The sequence below is a fragment of the Salmo salar genome, chromosome 18 (genome assembly GCF_965601325.2).
Source record: "Salmo salar chromosome 18, fSalSal1, whole genome shotgun sequence".
NCBI classification, from domain to species: domain Eukaryota; kingdom Metazoa; phylum Chordata; class Actinopteri; order Salmoniformes; family Salmonidae; genus Salmo; species Salmo salar.
The window spans coordinates 24,007,469-24,028,863 of NC_138308.1; the positions used below are offsets into that span (position 1 = coordinate 24,007,469).

The window sequence follows — 21,395 nt, forward strand, 5'->3', positions numbered from 1 at the left end:
ACTTTTCACTTGCTCCACTCAGAAATCAATTAATGGAGAATGGAGAGATTCCAGACCATGTGACAGTCAGATTTTTAAGGATTGCAACCTACGTAGAAAGGCTAGTTACGTGACTCATGTTCAACATTGTTCAATCAACTGGTGTCCTTCAAAATAGCCTCCGGATATAGTTTATTTATGATTATGCATTGGCTCAGATTTGTGTAGTTAATATACTGACCTATGGGTTGATATAAGTGCAATTCCCTACCACACAATATCATTTGGACTTGATTGGCATTGGCAATCTACTCCCAAATATTTTGTGCTTACCTAACCACTCAAATGGTGGCCTAAATTAATGATGGACGTCTGTCAGTTCAATGAAAAGAAAAAGAGAAGGGCCATTCAGTTTTAAATGAACACTTTTCCATCCATACTGGCAGAGATGAGTTTCAATTGTATTTCAACAGAGGCCTGCAGGGCCAGATAGACTATTCGAAGCAATGTTCTGTACGCTAAACAAGATTGACTTCATGATCGATAGAACAGGCCTTACGTCAGGCCAAAATAATTGTTTCAAGCTCTGCTGGGTTATAAATGGGCTCTCAAATCTGCCTGGTTATAAATCCGATAGAACTATGTCAACATCCGTTTGTGAAACTGAGGTAGCAATATTCACCAAGTGATGTTATTAAACAGTTTTTGTCATTTCATTTTTGTGAATATAATTACTTGTCCAGAATAATGCCTGGGGTCCACTCATTGTTTGGATCTCAGCGGTGTCTCCTATTAAAGTAACTGTTTCCATATTTCTATGAAATATGACCTACAATTAATTACAATATGAGTGAAATAGTTTTCCTTCCAAAAAATGGTATTTCAAGAATGTTAAAAAGCAGCTTTTCTGTGTTAGAATGGTGTGGGCATATCCCAACAACAGAATGGTGTGGACATATACTGGTCATTAAAAATATTCATGCATTTTGACCACTGATTGGCCAGCTCAGCCAATGAGCCAACATGACAACATATTCAATGAGGAAATAGCAAGCATTTTTGAAACGGTCTGTTTGAGATACAAGTTTTGGGTGGGGGTTTTGAAGTGTTTTTCGCCAATTTATGCTTTGGCCACAAATACGAGTATAGGACGAGTCAACAATATTATTTGGGTATGAGTTAACAGAATATTAACGTTTAACCGTTAGATTTTCACTGGACAGTTACTAACAGCTCTTGGGGAAAGTTACTTATACAGTAACTCAGCGGCTTGGTATACTGTATGGATATAGTATCTCATGTCAACCCATGTTATATTCTTAATTTTAGTCTGTAGTAAACAGTAGAAACCGGGTCTCATACCCGATAATAAGGTTGGGGACAAACAGGTATGAAAGGTTAATATGAGGACTCAGTGTTGAAATAATTGGAACCGCTGAGACATCATTAAAATGGATCTTGCATATTAGAAATGATGAAGGTTAGGTTAGGTGACTTTGTTTTGATCTGGTTCTGGAATCTGTTATAGCTGTTTTATACCGTCGTTTTTCATACAAACAGAATAAACTAGTCATGATTATTTTATAACTGTTGTGTTCTTTGCTGGGTTGTTGGTCACGGGTCTGTACATGTGTGCTTTTGGTATTCAGATGCAGTCTTGAACCGCATTCATTTGCAACTCTTAAATATTTACTATGCTGCCTACAGTAGCGTTAGGTTCAATGATGTTTTCCAATGTGATTCTTTTTTATACACCAATTAAGTGTGCAACGATGAGTGACAGGGCAGATTATTGGGGAACAACAAAGCCACAAGGCTGTAGACATGTCTGTCGATCAGAACACAGATTTTTGTAAACCTATTTTTTAATGATTGTTATGGACTCAGTGCTTTGCTGTGTACTGCATTATGAGACTGTTAAAATTGCAGGCATTGTCTGTTTATATCCTAAAAAACATCCCATCCTCCTCAAATGAACACTTATTATGATCAGTCCTCGCAGCCCAGGAGGGTTATTTTTTCATACATGACAAGACTGCAAAAGTACTCACCTCAAGGAATGTTGCCATCCTCTTGGTAAAATCTTAAAGTGGCATTAGTTCTTATGGAGGCACAAATTAAAACTTAGCCATACTGTTATATTCCAAGCGTCCCTGTCTCTCTTCCCTTCAGGGTATCTATGGACTCTGTCATGATCTATAGATGTAGAATTTGAGCCAGTTTGCTACATCAGGAAACATTTTCCTGCAACAACTAGACATGTGAATTATTATGTGGACTATAATTAATGAACATTTTTGTAAGGGTTGATACATTTTTCATATGGGAAAATCAAGTCTGAAATTTTAATGTGGAAATTACAAACTTCAGAAAACTTTTTAAACCTCAAATACACTATAAAGTTCTAAATGTCCTGCATTGCATGAAAGTTATTCTGCAACAGGGTGATCAAATTAAGATCCTACATCTGTATATCATGACTGCCATTAATTAAGAACAATGGGTAGAGGATGGCAGAACATGACAATGAGAGATGAAGGGTATAGAGGAGTAAGGGAGTCAGAAGCCCACAGTGTGACTCTACCCTTGATTACTTTTTAATTGGCTACTTGTAAAGGCCCCAGGGCTGTTGTCACCAGACAAAGTAGCTGGCAAGGCAAAGTGATCTGAATTCCATGTCAGTCTTGAGGCGTGGATAAGGGAACTGGCAGGTATACAGAAGTGGGTGAAGAAGACACATTCTGTCAATCCCCTAGTCAGTGGAGCTGCTATGTTCTGAATAACTAAATCTGGGACCTTTTAAAAAGACAGATAGTGGCGCTATCATTTCCCTTCAGTTATTCAGTGCATCTGCCCAATCAAACGGGGATTTCAAAAATACTATATTAGCCCTACAGCCATGATTTATTATGTTCCTCACGAATGAAACCTTATCGTCGTACTACAGTGCATTCGGAAAGTACTTAGACCCCTTGACTTTTTCCACATTTTGTTACGTTACAGCCTTATTCTAAAATAGATTAAATAGTTTTTTCCCCTCATCAATCTACATACCATACCCTGTAATGGCAAAACAAAAACTTTTTTTTTACATTTTTGCGAATGTATTTAAAATAAAAAACGGAAATATCACATTGAAGTATTCAGACCCTTTGCTCAGTACTTTGTTGAAAAACTTTTGGCAGCATTTACAGCCTTGAGTCTTCTTGGGTATGACGATACAAGCTTGGCACACATGTATTTGGAGAGTTTCTCCAATTCTTCTCTGCAGATTCTCTCAAGCTCTCTCAGGTTGCATGGGGAGCGTCGCTGCACAGCTATTTTCAGGTCTCTCCAGTGATGTTTGATCGGGTTCAAGTCCGGGCTTTGGCTGGGCCACTCAAGGACATTCAGAGACTTGTCCCGAAGCCACTCCTGTGTTGTCTTGGCTGTGTGCCTAGGGTAGTTGTCTTGGCTGTGCTTAGTGTAGAGGTCCTGAGGTTTTCATCAAGGATCTCTTTGTACTTTGCTCCATTCATCTGTCCTTCGATCCTGACTAGTCTCCCAGTCCCTGCTGCTGAAAAACATCCCCACAGCATGATGCTGCCACCACCATGCTTCACTGTAGGGATGATGCCAAGTTTCCTCCAGATGTGATGCTTGGCATTCAGGCCGAAGAGTTCAATCTTGGTTTCATCAGACTAGAAAATCTTATTTCTCATTGTCTGAGAGTCCTTTAGGTGCCTTTTGGCAAACTCCAAGCGGGCTGTCATGTACCTTTTACTGAGGAGTTGCTTCCGACTGGCCACTCTACCATAAAGGCCTGATTGGTGGAGGGTTGCAGAGATGGTTGTCCTTCTGGAAGGTTCTCCCACCTCCACAGAGGAACTCTGGAGCTATGTCAGAGTGACTGTCGGGTTCTTGGTCATCTCACTGACCAAGGCCCTTCTTCCCCTATTGCTCAGTTTGGCCGGTTGGCCAGCTGTAGGAAGAGTCTTGGAGGTTCTAAACTTCTTCCATTTAAGAATGAAGTAAGTCACTGTGTTCTTGGGGACCTTCAATGCTGCAGGCATTTTTTGGTATCCTTCCCCAGATCTGTTACTCGACACAATCCTGTCTCGGACCTCTATGGACAATTCCTTAGACTTCATGGCTTGGTTTTTGCTCTGACATGCACTGTCAACTGTGGGACCTTGTATAGACAGGTGTCTGCCTTTCCAGATCATGTCCAATCAATTGAATTTACCACAGGTGGACTCCAATCAAATTCTAGAAACATCTCAACGGTGATCAATGGAAACAGCCTGCACCTGAGCTCAATTTCGAGTCTCATGGCAAAGGGTCTGAATACTTATCTACACTACCGTTCAAAAGTTTGAGGTCACTTAGAAATGTCCTTGTTTTTGAATGAAAATCACATTTTTTGTCCATTAAAATAACATCAAATTGATCAGAAATACAGTGTAGACATTGTTAATGTTGTAATTGACTATTGTAGCTGGAAACAGCTGATTTTTATTGAAATATCTACATAGGCGTACAGAGGCCCATTATCAGCAACCATCACTTCTGTGTTCCAATGGCACGTTGTGTTAGCTAATCGAAGTTTATCATTTTAAAAGGCTAATTGATCATTAGAAAACCCTTTTGCAATTATGTTAGCAGAGCTGAAAACTGTTGTACTGATTAAAGGAGCGATAAAACTGGCCTTCTTTAGACTAGTTGAGTATCTAGACACTCTAATATACTTGTCCTCTTGCTCAGTTGTGCACCGGGGCCTCCCACTCCTCTTTCTATTCTGATTAGAGCCAGTTTGCGCTGTTCTGTGAAAGGAGTAGTACACAGTGTTGAACGAGATCTTCAGTTTCTTGGCAATTTCTCGCATGGAATAGCCTTCATTTCTCAGAACAAGAATAGACTGACGAGTTTCAGAAGAAAGTTATCTGTTTCAGACCATTTTGAGCCTGTAATCGAATCCACAAATGCTGATGCTCCAGATACTCAACTAGCTCAACTATCTATTTTATACATTCAGCATCACTCCATCAAGTGAAATATGGTATTATTGTTAACAAAGATACGGTGCCTTCAGAAAGTATTTACACCCCTTCACTTTTTCCACCTTTTGTTTGGGATTAAAATGTTTTTAATTGTAATTTTTTGGTCAATTATCCAGACAAAATACTTTGTGGAAGTGGAAGAAAAATTCTAACAAGTTCTAACAAGAAAACACAAATATATCTTCCTTACATAAGTATTCAACCCCCTAAGTCAATACACCTTTGAATCACCTTTGGCAGCGATTACAACTGTGAGTACGTTTTCTGGGTAAGTCTCTAAGAGTTTTGCACACCTGGATTGTACAATATTTGCAAGCTATTATTTTTTAAATTCTTTAAGCTCTGTCAAGTTGGTAGTTAATCATTGCTAGATAGACATTTTCAAGTCTTGCTGTAGATTTTCAAGCCGATTTGAGTCAAAACTTTAACTAGGCCACTCAGGAACATTCAATGTGGTCTTGGTAAGTAACTCCAGTGTATATTTGGCATTGGGTTTTAGGTTATTATCCTGCTGAAAGATGAATTTTTCTCCCAGTGTCTGTTGGAAAGCAGACTGAACCAGGTTTTCTTCTAGGATTTTGCCTGTGCTGAATTCTATTCCGTTTCTTTTTATCTTGCAAAACTTCCAAATCCTTGCAGTTGACAAGCATACCCATTACATGATGCAGCCACCACCATCCTTGAAAATATGTAGAGTGGTACTCAGTGATGTGTTGTGTTCTATTTTCCCCAAACATAACACTTTGTATTCAGGATAAAAAGTGAATTGCTTTGCCACATTTTTTGCAGTTTTACTTTAGTTTCTTATTGCAAACATAATGCATGTTTTGGAATATTTTAATTCTGTACGGGGTTTCTTCTTTTCACTCTGTAATTTAATTTAGTATTGTAGAGTAACTATGATGTTGTTTATCCATCCTCAGTTTTCTCCTATCACAGCCATTAAACTCTCTAACTGTTTTAAAGTCATCATTGGCCTCATGGTGAAATCCCTGAAGGGTGTCCTTCCTCTCTGGCAACTGAGTTAGAAAGGACGCCTGTATCTTTGTAATGACTGGGTGTATTCCTAAACCATCCAAAGTATAATTTATAACTTCACCATGCTCAAAGTGTCTGCTTTTTTAAAACTTTTACCCATCTACCAATAGCTGCCCTTCTTTGCAACTCACTGGAAAACCTTGCAGGTTTCGTGGTTGAATCTGTGTGTGAAATTCACTGCTCGACTGAGGGACCTTACAGATAATAATATGTGTGAGGTACAGATATGAGGTAATCATTCAAAAATCATGTTAAACACTATTATTTCACACAGAGTGACTTACTATGTGATTTGTTCAGCACATTTTTACTCCTGAATTTATTTAGGCTTGCCATAACAAAAGGGTTGACTACTTATTGACAAAAGACATTTTAGCTTTTCATTTTTAATAACATTTGTAAACATTTCTAGAAACATAATTCAACTTTGACATTAGGGGTATTGTGTAGGCCAATGACACAACATCTCAATTTAATCCATTTTAAATTCAGGCTGTAACACAACAAAATGTGGAAAAAGTCAAGGGGTGTTAATACTTTCTGAAGGCACTGTATATACATATTTTTCAGGATGTATCTCTGGAAATAATCAGAATTCATGTAAACATGACAGTTTTGAAAACATAGCTTTTTCCAAAAAAGTGGTCTCTTGGCACAAGTTGGGTTAAGTTGAGCCGCGGGACAGGGTATGTAAAGCCGCCTACAAATTTCTGTGTTGAATGAAATATTTCCACTACCTTTTTAAAACCATGTCAATATTCATTTCCCAAACACAATTCAACACAATCCCAATCTCTTATTTGTCTTTTAATAATTTTAAGCATATTTTAACACAGGCTTAACACCTAACAAACATTGTATTTTTTTTAACACTTTCAACATAGGCCCTGTTGTTACCTCATATCCCAGCGATAACGCCTTGCATTACGCCTGGGAAGAAAACACTTAAATTTGATCAACTTGCCATTGGCTCAACTTACCCCAAAGCAAACATTTTGACTATATTCGCTCACAATCTACTTTGGTTTAGTTACAAGCATCATGAAACCACTGGTGAAAATCTGTTTTTTGGACCTAACTTGCTTAACACTTTTTCCATGTGGTTTCATCTTTCACAGACTCCATGAAATGATGATCTCGTCCTAAATATTTGGTAAAATTATTTGTTTTGTGTATAGTTATCTAGAAACAAGGGTAGCTCAACTTACCTCTTTGGCTCAACTTACCCCTCTCTCCACCTATTTGTTCTACCCAGTCTTCAGTACAAGATTGAATTTGAACTTTTTTTATTTCAGGGCAACCAGGTTTTGTTTCCTGTGCTCTATTTCAGTAGCTCCATTATCTTTTTTCTTTTCTTATACTGCATCTGCAAGAACGCACAGTTCCCTTCCTGCTTGAGACCGTGTCCAAGTAATCTGTGTCTCTAGTAGTGGATTTTTGGGGGGGTTCTTTAAATTCATAAATCCCTTTAACCTTCCAGCAAAAGTAACACCAAGAAATTCCTCACTGTGAAACCACTTCATTACTGAAATAAGAAAGCTTTTCTATGACCTCTTTCAGGACTACTCTTCTTAGAAAGTTAATATTTAGCCTACATTGACCTTTCTGACATCACGCTTTTATTGACCAGAATGTTAAAATATGTAATCTTATATTTTCCCAATTTACATGTACGTATGCGTACATTCATGAGGATTATCGTAAAGTCTCCTGTGATCTACTATTCATAGTACATGCATTATGCAACTTCAAGGTGACTGATCTGAGACAATACCATGAATGACATGGCAAGGTCATTACCAGAGGATTAACAGACGTTACTTTGACGAAAACCCAACCACTGTGGTAGCTTACTAAAAATGGGGTGTATCTATTATCACGTGTCACAAATGTAGGCCTACTTGCTTGTTGTCTTTTACTTTGAAGAAAATGACAATTGGAACATTGAGAGAAGGCTTCAGTGTCTGTGACAGGCCATCAATTTACTGTCTCAAAGGAAAACAAAAGAGCTGTCATAGTTCACACACACAATGGAAATCTTGTTTGGCCCTCAAACCTAAATAATCCCCAGTTTTCTTTAAAGAGTTGTTTGAAAGGGTTGAATCTATTTCAGAAGATTGGCTTCCGATACCATCTTCTCCGTGTCATCTCTTGACTGAGTCATTTTAGGGCAGTCATTTTCTTCATCCCATTAGAGTATCCATGGGAAAACCTGCCAATAAATGCTGGATCTTAAAGTGATGAATGATGATACATTACATGTACAAGCCCATTGACTGTAAAGGGATTTTTATCAAATCAAAAGGGTTTTCTTTAGTGCCATAAACTTTGTAGCGCTTGATTCCGTTAAAGCATGTTTTATTCCAAAAGCCACCCAGACAGACATGCCCAAATACTTTGAAGCACTATGCAAATGTTGAGTCCTAACTCTTTGGTAATTAATACTCTCTGGTTCTGGTTCTGTTGAGTGTTTGGCAGTGTGATTAATACAGGGAACTTCATGTTTCTACTCTTGGCTTCAGATGGGCAGCATTCTGGTAAATTGTGCATCTCCTCTCCTGACACCATTCATCTCTTTGGTCATCTCTCTCTCTCTCTCTCTCTCTCTCTCTCTGTCTCTCTCACTCGCTCTCTCTTTCGCATTCCCTCTCCCTCTCTCTCATTAATTGTGTGTGGTATGTCATTTGGAAGACATAGGTTGCAGCTGGTATGTGTGTGGTAATTTTCACTGATATGACGCGTGGCGGTGAGATAAAGATTGTTTGAGGAGAGGACAGAAACAGAACAGGACATTTCTCATCCTGACTACTGAGTCTGTACTGTTCTGTACTCAGCTGAACGGTATGTCTCAGTAATTGCTACAGAGAAAAGAATGATAAAGATACTAAAGCAAGACACAGGAAGTTGCACGTTCCGCAGTGAATATGAATGTTATTTAATCCAACTATATCATGCTGTAGATACATTTGTAGACTTACTAGACTATCAGCAGATAAACTACAAAATCAGAGGAGAGGTTAACTGTCATCCATTGCCATCCAACCATCCTATGATGCTAACTGACACAACATTTCTCATTTTGCAGTGTCTCTGTCCAAGTGGATGTTTTTCCATTTGGGGGCTGAAATCTGAAGATCTTGAATTGATGATTCTGGCTTTAATTAGTATAGCCTGTTTTAGTGATCTCAATAATTCTTTACAGGCTATGCTAATCTGGGCCAGAACCAGCAATGCTTTGGGATGGACAAATTCACCAGACTCTTTACGATGTGCCTGCAATGTTTTCATTTTGTAAATTCCGTTTTTTTTATGGCTGAATGCTCAAATATGAATGACTGGATAGATAAAGTCCACCTGCTAACCTCTGCTTTTGGTTTTGTAAGGTAAAGATATCACTTAAAAATCAGTGGGTAAACTCCCGATATTTTCTATACATTTTTTCTGCGAAAGGTGGGTAAACGCCTATCCACTACACCACTGATAGGTGGGTAAATGCCTATCCACTACACCACTGATAGGTGGGTAAACTCCTATCCACTACACCACTGATAGGTGGGTAAACTCCTATCCACTACACCACTGATAGGTGGGTAAACTCTTATCCACTACACCACTGATAGGTGGGTAAACTCCTATTCACTACACCACTGATAGGTGGTTAAACACCTATCCACTACACCACTGATAGGTGGGTAAACTCCTATCCACTACACCACTGATAGGTGGGTAAACTCCTATCCACTACACCACTGATAGGTGGTTAAACACCTATCCACTACACCACTGATAGGTGGGTAAACTCCTATCCACTACACCACTGATAGGTGGGTAAACTCCTATCCACTACACCACTGATAGGTGGGTAAACTCCTATCCACTACAACACTGATAGGTGGGTAAACTCCTATTCACTACACTACTGATAGGTGGTTAAATACCTATCCACTACACCACTGATATGTGGGTAAACTCCTATCCACTACACCACTGATGGTGGGTAAACTCCTATCCACTACACCACTGATGGTGGGTAAACTCCTATCCACTACACCACTGATAGGTGGGTAAACTCCTATCCACTACACCACTGATAGGTGGGTAAACTCCTATCCACTACACCACTGATAGGTGGGTAAACTCCTATCCACTACAACACTGATAGGTGGGTAAACTCCTATTCACTTCACTACTGATAGGTGGTTAAACACCTATCCACTACACCACTGATAGGTGGGTAAACTCCTATTCACTTCACTACTGATAGGTGGTTAAACACCTATCCACTACACCACTGATAGGTGGGTAAACTCTTATCCACTACACCACTGATAGGTGGGTAAACTCCTATCCACTACACCACTGATAGGTGGGTAAACTCTTATCCACTACACCACTGATTGTGTCGTTATTGATTTGTTACAGATAGCACCATGTTATGTGTGCAACTATCAGTGTGTCATTCAGGACAAACATGTGGCTACTGTGGGGGGCTGCTTTGACGTCAACTACATGGTCAGTGTAAATGTCGGTATCCTCATCACTATCTACCGTTACCAGTTATGGCAGGAGTCATTTTCTCCCCTAGCTTTCTCGATTCGCTTCTGTCTCTGTGAGGGCGACAACGGCAAGTAAAAGTATTGATGACTAAATCTAGACTCCCCACTAGTGGAGGCTGGTGGGAGGAGCTATAGGAGGATGGGCTCATTTTAAAAAAAACAAAAAAAACACCTTTATTTAGCCAGGTAGGCAAGTGGAGAACAAGTTCTCATTTTCAACTGCGACCTGGCCAAGAATAAAGCAAAGCAGTTCGACACATACAACAACACAGAGTTACACATGGAATAAACAAAACATACAGTCAATAATACAGTTGAAGAAAATCTATATACAGTGTGTGCAATGAGGTAAGGAAAGGGAGGTAAGGCAATAAATAGGCCATGGTGGCGAATTAATTACAATATATCATTTAGACACTAGAGTGATTGATGTGCAGAAGATGAATGTGCAAGTAGAGATACAGTAATGGCTGGAATGTTATAAATGGGAGGGAGTCAAACATGTGTTTTCCATATGTTTGATGTGTTTGATACCGTTCCATTAATTCTATTCCAGCCATTACAATGAGCCATCCTCCTATAGCTGCACCCACCAGCCTACTCTGCTCCCCACTATAGTGCATTCTCGATTAACCCAGAGGTCACAGAGCGGTGTGGATCCTTTGGACAGGTAATTTAACAGTATGCCTCCCCTTTAACAAAGTCATTATCTACTTTAAGTTCCTCTGACCTTGAGTGGTGAAATAGTGAGCACAACTCATGATATAGTGTTTTCCTTACAGTGTATAATTAAAACCATTCAGAGTGCTGAGCACAGAACATGGTGTGATCAAGGTGCTACATTCTATTCTAGAGGTATTCACAGCAGTTTCTCATGTGTTGTGTTTGGAGATCTATTGCTGTACGGTGTCCTGTGTTCCCTGTTGTCTTATAATATTATCTGCAAGACCGCGCCATTTGTACTGTATCAGCTCGTGCCAATGGCGATTCCCTTCCATCATGTCAATGACGTGTTGATTTGATGCATACTGTTTGTTGAACTCTCTGACAGTAACCTTTCTTTTTTAAACTCTAGCCAAGTTTTGTTTTGGTCAGTCTGTGTTGCTGTTGCTACAGTATATCCATGCATGATACTGTCCATGCAATGCGGGTTCTCTGATAATCCTGAACTTCAACCTTTAAAGCTCCTGTAGTGTTGCAAACTGGAGCCTCTCAGCTGTATTCATGAGGCACAGTCTATTCAGTCACTCGGGGACTGGCTTTCTGGCTTGGCCCTTAAGTGGCAGGGGTGTAAACGGCAGAGGTGTCTGACTCTGCAGGCGTTTGGCTCAGACCTCTCAACCTCCTCCCACCCTCTTATCTCTCTGGCGTAGGCAAGGGATATCAAAGGACCTTTATGGTGCCTTAGGCTGTATGTTTATCCCATGCAGAAGGGAAGGGGGATAGTTACATCTCTACTGCCAGTGAAATAATGTAATGATAGTGCACATTCATTACCTTTGAGGTTATTAGTTCTGGTGTTTTTCTATTCTAATCTAGTGTAATATATAGAGTGAAATATCAGTATGATAATACACACAACTTTGATACAGCGTTTATAAAATCAGGAAAAAAAAGAAACGTCCTCTCACTGTCAACTGCATTTATTTTCAGCAAACTTAACATGTGTAAATATTTGTATGAACATAAGATTCAACAACTGAGACATAATCTGAACAAGTTCCACAGACATGTGACTAACATAAATGGAATAATGTGTCCCTGAACAAAGGGGGGGGGGGTCAAAATCAAAAGTAGCAGTCAGTATCTGGTTTGGCCACCAGCTGCATTAAGTACTGCAGTGCATCTCCTCCTCATGGACTGCACCAGATTTGCCAGTTCTTGCTGTGAGATGTTACCCCAGTCTTCCACCAAGGCAACTGCAAGTTCCTGGACATTTCTGGGGGGAATGGCCCTAGCCCTCAGCCTCCGATCCAACAGGTCCTAGACGTGCTCAATGAGATTGAGATCTGGGCTCTTCGCTGGCCATGGCAGAACACTGACATTCCTGCCTTGCAGGAAATCACGCACAGAACGAGCAGTATGGCTGGTGGCATTGTCATGCTGGAGGGTCATGTCAGGATGAGCCTGCAGGAAGGGTACCACATGAGGGACGAGGATGTCTTCCCTGTAACGCACAGCATTGAGATCGCCTGCAATGACAACAAGCTCAATCCGATGATGCTGTGACAGTGAAGAGCACTTTTTGCCAGTCCTGTCTGGTACAGCGACGGTGGGTCTGTGCCCATAGGTGACATTGTTGCCGCTGAGGCCTACAAGCCCTCAGTCCAGCCTCTCTAAGCCTATTGCGGACAGTCTGAGCACTGATGGAGGGATTGTGCATTCCTGGTGTAACTCGGGCAGTTGTTGTTGCCATTCTGTACCTGTCCTGCAGGTGTGATGTTCGGATGTACCGATCCTGTACAGGGGTTGTTACACGTGGTCTGCCACAGCGAGGGCAATCAGCTGTCCGTCCTGTCTCCCTGTAGCACTGTCTTAGGCGTCTCACAGTACGGACATTGAAATGTATTGCCCTGGCCACATCTGCAGTCCTCATGCCTCCTTGCATCATGCCTAAGGCACGTTCACGCAGATGAGCAGGGACCCTAGGCATCTTTCTTTTGGTGTTTTTCAGAGTCAGTAGAAAGGCCTCTTTAGTGTCCTAAATTTTCATAACTGTGACCTTAATTGTCTACCGTCTGTAAGCTGTTAGTGTCTTAACGACAGGTGCATGTTCATTAATTGTTTATGGTTTATTGAACAAGCATGGGAAACAGTGTTCAAACCCTTTACAATGAAGATCTGTGAAGTTATTTGGATTTTTATGAATTATCTTTGAAAGACAGGGTCCTGAAAAAGGGACGTTTCTTTTTTTGCTGAGTTTAGTATTATTTGTTGATGAATGTTTCTGCCTTTGCAGCTGACCATAATTAACTTGCCTGTTTAATATGACATTCATCTTCTTCAACTGTGTTCAAATGCTTTATACGGTCTATTAGAGGGGAGCTTTGCTCTACAGAAGGCTATTGATTCTATTACTGCGCTCCCCGTACATCAGCTTTGTCCTAATAAAGTTAACGCTCTCAATTATCTCTCTCCACTGAGGCTTTGCTCTGTCTTGATCTTGTCTCTACTCAATCACCCCGTCAATGAAAATTATGTCCAATTATGTCAGGTAATTACATTAGCTTGTCTTGGGGAGTAGGAACTGAAATCAAATTATGTTAACTTTTTCCTCCTGCTGTCCATTGTTTATGTTACCTCTGCATGTGTTTATGACATGCCATTGTAAGTATTCTTTCTTACTTCGGCAAGTCTTTTTATGTTTGGCATTCTTGAGAGGACAGGGATTTTTAATACTGCATCTGTGCCCTATCCAAATTCCGCAAACCTTTGTGACCTAATTTAACCTTGAGGAAAGTGCACTCGGATGCATGTTGCTAACCAACATAACAAATCTCATAGCTATGGCGGAGGGAGCTGAGTCAAGCAAGGCGTCCTAAGGTCACCTTATCACATTGTTATATCCCAGAGCACCAGACTTCTCTCATTTAGCTCAATTACTGATTACAGTATGGGGAAAGTGATATGGCTGCTCTGCTGTGTGGTCATGCTTTATAAGGAGGTGTGTAGCTCTCTCTCACCATGCACTGATAAGCACAGGGTTTGAATTTCCCTGTTTTGCATCATTGCCAGAAGCAGAATAAATAAACGAGCAAATGTAGGTTTTCGCATTTCATTTGGACAAATTCAAGACTGACCACAGGCTATGAGAGCTCATTTGGAGTCTCACGCATTTGTTAGCGTGTCAAGAAAAATAAACGCAAAATATCAGTTACTAAAGACAGAATTTTTGTTTAGCCCTTACTGCATACGCTATGTGTGTAGTTGTAATGCAAGTCTTGTGTGCTTTGCAGTTAAACGCTGTTGGAAAATATTTGTCTTTTGAAGTTATTTCTGTTGCATTTTTTGCTGGAGGATACCGTAACGATGCCTCTAACCAGGCAGGTGAGGTTCAATATCTCACGCCATTGGTTTTCCTGTGCGAGTGTGTGTGCATGTGTGTGCGAGTGCGTGCGTGTGTGTGTGTGTACGTGTGTGAGTGCATGCGTGCAGGAGTACATTCTTGGAGCACAATATCCAGCCAAGTAGACCAATCTGATTTTAATGAGTCCTAACATTACAGGGTGTTTTCATGTTCATTTCTCAGCAAATTCAGACTTTGTTGCCTCGTGTCCGTCAGCTAACTATTGGCGTGATTTGTGAGGTGCAATAACACTAACAGCCATTTTCTCTGTGAATTATTGAAGCCAAGAATACTACCCTATGCTGCAATTCATGACAGTCCATTGATTTGGCTCTTTTTTATTTGGAGAAAAAAGGTATTCAGAAATATGTTTTATTCCCCATGGGATCCTTTTCAATCACATTTTTTACTGCACACTTTTTACATTTGTGTCTCTGAGCACTTAGCAAAATGAAAAGACCCAGCTACATCTCCCAGACCCAGACAGTAGTCAAGACCAGCTGCCCAGTGAAAATACAATTTCTTTAGATATATTCTGCAGACTGATGCCTGTGCCGGCCCTCTTGCTGCAGTCAATGATGTGCTAAACAGGGATTATGTGCATCATCAAACATGGCTCCTATTTTGCATCTATTTAACATTTATTTTTATACTAACTACAGACAAAGCATCTATTTAACATGTATTTTAATACTAACTACAGACAAAGCATCTATTTAACATTTAATTTAATTCTAACTACAAACAAAGCTATCTAAATGATAGATAGAAGAGATTATGCAGGCAGACCTGAATATTTATCCATCCTAAGTAATGTCATTGGGACTAAAGATAACCATCCTTTTTACCCTTGAATTTCAGTTCACACAGAGTCAATGAATGCACATATTTAGAAAATGCTACTCAGATTGTTGGGATTATTTCTTATCACATTGGATTTCATGAGAGTGGCTAAAAACCCTGCCTTTGAGACTTCTTTTATGGTGCATCTATAGCGAGTTGTGTTTTTTCTCTTCTCTCCAATACCTTGAGTAATGACAGGGAGTAAAAAAAAAGGAAGGATCATTATGACACACCTATCCCTGTCCTTCACCCTCTCCCTCTCCCTCTCCCTCTCCCTCTCCCTCTCTCTCTCTCTCTCTCCCTCCCTCCCTCCCTCTCTACAGTCTCTCTCTCTCTCTCTCTCTCTCTCTCTCTCTCTGTCCTCTGTCATGGTATGTTTTATAGGGGCAAGAATAACCCCTACACACAGTTGACAGCCTACCGTCAGCATTATGGTGGAGGTGTATTTGCTATTGGTCAGCATAAAATCCTGTTGAGTCTAGTGTCCGACTGTATGTCATTGGTCAAGGCTATGGGTGTGTAATGGCACTCATGTGTATTGGGAATGTGTAATGAGAGAGGTTAGAGATGATGGTTTGTGACTTATGCAGGTTGGCTAGGTTGGTTGGCTAGGTTGGTTACTGTAATGTAAGGAGAAAAATGTATCCCTGGAATTCAAAATAGACCTTGGTCACCTTTTCCTTAGTTATCCTGGGGAAATGCTTTTACTATTGGAATGTGAGACTGTGTATTATTGGTATCTTGGCCTATGACATTGTACTGTATCATCCCTGCAAACCACTCATTTGAATTCGTTATTTCTTGAATTATTTTCACATGAAAACAAGATTCCACTTGGAAATGTGTTTCTGTATGAATAATAGAAAATAATTAATAAACTTAATCACACACAACAGCAAATGCTGCTCCGTGCACATAGTAATTACCCCAACTTCCCGTCAATGAAACGACCCCGCGGATAAAAATAATTGATCTTCTCCAGGCTTCTAGTATTGGTCTGTTTATTTTTTATCTTCAAAATATTTCCTTCACCAGCTATGTTTCCATCCAATTGGCAACAGACTTTCATGCGATTACTCTAAATCTACATAAAAACAATCTGAGCATTTTCCCACCAGAGATGTGTTTCCATCAAATTGACTTGTTGGGGATGAAAGGCTGTGCGTGATGAGATAGTGCATATGAAAATACCTTTTACAGTTAAATTCGTACCAAATAAAAAATAAAAGTTAAATGGGTTTCTGTAGCATTTTCAACTATACTGATGGTTTCCTCACAAAAAAAGCATTATATAGCGAGTGTGCCCAGTCTGGTATTGGCACATACGCTCTAGCCAACAGCTCACAGATACAGTGTGGGTATAGTCTACATGATGAGATTATTATGGACAGAAAAGCGAGATTTTATTTGGCAGCCAAGCATCGATGATTATGTCACTAGAATAAGACCCTTGATATTTATCAGAAAGGAGCATCAAGCTCATCACCATGCACTTCCACCACCCTGTGAAGTTCATCATAATTTATATCTGTTAATTAAAAAACAAATTACTCTCCCTTTTTTCCCAAATTTCATGATTATGATCTTGTCTCTTTGCTGCAACTCCCCAACAGGCTTGGGAGAGGCAAAGGTCAAGTCATGCGTCCTCCGAAACATGACCCGCCAAGGCGCGCTTCTTAACACCCGCCCGCTTAATCCGGAAGCCAACTGCACCAATGTGTCGGAGGAAACACAGTTCAACTGACTACCGAAGTCAGCCTGCAGGCGCCTGGCCCGCCACAAGGAGTCGCTAGAGCACGATGAGCCAAGTAAAGCCCCCCCCCCGGCCAAGCCCTCCCCTAACCGAGACTACGCTGGGCCAATTGTGCACCGCCTTATGGGACTCCCGGTCACAATCCTGTCTCGGAGCTCTACGGACAATTCCCTCGACCTCATGGCTTGGTTTTTGCTCTGACATGCCCTGTCAACTGTGGGACCTTATATAGACAGGTTTGTGCCTTTCCAAATCATGCCCAATCAATTAAATATACCACAAGTGGACTCCAATCAAGTTGTAGAAACATCTCAAGGATGATCAATGGAAACAGGATGCACCTGAGATCAATTTCAAGTCTCATAGCAAAGGTCTGAATACTTATATAAATAAGGTATTTCTGTTGTTGCTTCATCATTATGGGTTATTGTCTGTAGATTGATCAGGATTTTTTATTTTTTTATTAAGGCTGTAACGTAACATAATGGGGGAAAAATTAAGGGGTCTGATTACTTTCCGAAGGCACTGTACTTTGATCTGATTACAGCATTGCATGTTGAAAGGCATTTACATTGACCACTGTTGTGATGTTAATGAGTTCAATTGCCTAACATTGTACCCAAGTTGATCTACATCACATGGTGGGGTGCTTGTCCCTGTGAAGATACAAAAGGTGATATGAATGACACATTTATCACATTAAATCGATGCATATGAACATAGTCGTTATACACATTAGTCTCCAGCTGACCTAATCAAATGCTCAGCATGTGAGAAATCCAATATTCACAGTTGGTACTCAATCTAATGGTTGGAACAACTTCTGAAATGCTTTTCCTCCAACCAGCCTCAGCCCATGCAATAAATTATTACTAAATGCAAAATGATGTTGCTGTAAGTGTGAAATGAACATGTGCATTTCCATATGCAATACCTACTGCAGCAAATCATCGGGTTAGTCATGGGGAACAGTCAAATCATGCAGGGGCTTTGCACATGCTGAACCCCAACACACTACTGGCTTGTCACGCCCTGACCATAGAGAGCCCTTGTTTCTCTATGGTGTAGTAGGTCAGGGCGTGACTAGGGGGTGTTCTAGTTAAACATTTCTATGTTGGTGTTTTGGTATGGTTCCCAATTAGAGGCAGCTGGTAATCGTTGCCTCTAATTGGGGATCATATTTAAGTAGCAATTTTTCCCACCTGTGTTTGTGGGATATTGTTTTGTGTTTGTGCATGTGCACCACGTAGTCGCGTTTCGTTGTTTGTTTATTGATATATTTTGTTTTGCTAAGTTTCACTTTGGAATAAAGATGTGGAACTCTACACACGCTGCACCTTGGTCCCATTCTTACAACAACCGTGACAGAATGTCCCACCACGTAGGACAAAGCAGCGTGCCATGGAGCAGAAGGTGTTTTGGACATAGGAGGAAATCATGGGAGGACATGAGAGAGCGGGAGTCGCCAAGGAGCATGGAAGGACAGCGATGACGCCGGGGACCACGGCCACAGAAACCCCAAGATTTTTTTGGGGGGGGCCACATGGAGCTGGCGGTCGAGCAGCGGAGAGTGCCAGAGCCTGTGTGGGAGTCGGAGGAGGAGGAATGGTAGCGATGAGAATGCTGCAGCACAGGCGTGCTGAAGCGCATGACACCAGTCCGGTGCAGATTTCACGCATCTGGCCTCCAGTGCGCCTACCCAGTCCGGTACGTCCTGTGCCAGCTCCCCGCACTTGCCCTGAGGTACGTGTCACCAGTCCGGTGCCGCCTGTGCCGGCTCCACGGACAAGGTCTCCAGTGCGTCTCCCCAGTCCGGTACATCCAGTGCCAGCTCCCCGCACTCTTCCTGAAGTGCGTGTCACCAGTCCGGTGCCACCTGTACCGGCTCCATGCACTAGGCCTCCAGTGCGCATTCAGAGTCCAGAGCGTCAGGCGACGTTTCCCAGTCCAGAGCGTCAGGTGACGTTTCCCAGTCCAGAGCTTCAGGCGACATTTCCCAGTCCAGAGCTTCCGGCGACGGTTCCCAGTCCAGAGGTACCGGTGACGGTTCCCAGTCCAGAGCTTCCGGCGACGGTTCCCAGTCCAGAGCTTCCGGCGACGGTTCCCAGTCCAGAGCTTCCGGCGACGGTTCCCAGTCCAGAGGTACCGGTGACGGTTCCCAGTCCAGAGCTTCCGGCGACGGTTCCCAGTCCAGAGCTTCTGGCGACGGTTCCCAGTCCGGAGCTTCCGGCGACAGTCCACGGTCCGGAGCTTCCGGCAATGGTCCACGGTCCAGAGCTTCCGGCGACGGTCCACGGTCCGGAACCTCCAGCGACGGTCATTTCTATGTTGGTGTGTTGGTATGGTTCCCAATTAGAGGCAGCTGGTAATCGTTGCCTCTAATTGGGGATCATATTTAAGTAGCTATTTTTCCCACCTGTGTTTGTGGGATATTGTTTTGTGCATGTGCACCACGTAGTCACGTTTCGTTGTTTGTTTATTGATATATTTTGTTTTGCTAAGTTTCACTTTGGAATATAGATGTGGAACTCTACACACGCTGCACCTTGGTCCCGTTCTTACGACAACCGTGACATGGCTACACCAAAAGAGCGTGTTGGTATTGGTAAAGTTAGACAGTGCCAAGTGAAAAGATGTGGCCGCTACACTGATAGTGTTACTGGTTTGCTAATAATAATAAATAAAACAACCCTTTAAATTTGTCCCGCGCTGACCATAGAGAGCCCTTGGTTCTCTATGGTGTTGTAGGTCAGGGCGTGACTAGGGGGTGTTCAAGACTTTTCATTTCTATGTTGGTGCTCTTGATATGGTTCCCAATTAGAGGCAGCTGATGTTTGTTGTCTCTAATTGGGGATCATACTTAAGGTGTCATTGTTCCCACCTGCTTTGTGGGATATTGTTTTGTGTATGTGCATGTAGCACCACTACTTTCACATTTCCTTGTTGGTTTATTGTTTTTTGGTAGTTTCACTTTGAATAAAGATGTGGAACTCAAATCACGCTGCACCTTGGTCTGTCTCTCATCATGTTCGTGACAAAATTAAATACTTACCCAGTATCCCTGCCACTCTCTCTCTCGCTCTCTCTTTCTCGTTGGTATTTGGTATTTTATTAGGATCCCTATTAGCTGTTGCGATCGCAGTAGCTACTCTTCCTGGGGTCCACACACAACATGAAACATGACATAATACAGAACCTTAATAGACAAGAACAGTTCAAGGACAGAACCTCTCTCTCGCGCTCTCTCTCTGGGTGAATGAGGAGACTGAAAAACTCCTGTGTCAGCATCTCTGAAGAAGAAACAACAACGTGCTGTTTTTTTTTACGCCATGCAAGATAGAGCAGAGAGGCAAAGGAAACGTAGATGCTGTTTGTCAGACTTCCTGGTTTTGAAGCAGACTGATCAATATGCATAGTTGTAGGGTCCTGTAGCACAGCGGGTAGCCAGGCCTACACCCCATATTAGTTATAGGTGCTGCTTGTACATAATTTGATCCCATATAGTACATGACGTGCTAACTAAAGCCATAATACCAGCCTGGGCCAAAAATAGCCAATCGTTTGTTCCCAAACCACATGTGTCACGTGCAACAGGCCTAATCATTAAATTCAATGTTGAGGATGTGGAAAAGTGGAGCAGCTGAACAGCTGTAAAATGTGTCCTTAGAAAGCATCTCCAGGTCAGGAATCTGACTTCCCTAGGGCTGCATGGGTAATTTAAGGTCCACAACAGTAAATGTCGAACACGACCGTATTTCAATAGGCGACGAGAGCGGTGATAAATTGCTTACTGTTGCCTCACCTCCCACAGTTTGAGACGTATTTCACCCTTACATGAAACACTATCTGAGGCTCTCATCAACAGCTTGAATCCATGTTCAGTTCACCCTGATTTATTCATTAAACAACATGGAGAAGGGCCATGGTAACCAATAACACAGTAAATCCATTGTTGTTGTTTCCATCTCTGAACAATGGAGAAAATCAGAGGTATTTGGCACTGTGATATCACCGTTTTTTTCATACATTTCTCATTTGCTGTTTTAGAGATTAGGATGATCTCTTTTGAGAGTATTAGCTACCTTTATAGATTTTCGCTTTAATAAAATGGCTTTCAAAGG

At 41.5% G+C, this 21,395-nt stretch overlaps 1 protein-coding gene across 2 annotated transcripts in view; it reads left to right on the forward strand.

The window, feature by feature from the left end:
* The window catches only part of LOC106577063 (muscarinic acetylcholine receptor M3), a 133,667-nt gene that overhangs the window by 57,710 nt on the left and 54,562 nt on the right, over positions 1 to 21,395 (forward strand). The window lies entirely within an intron of this gene.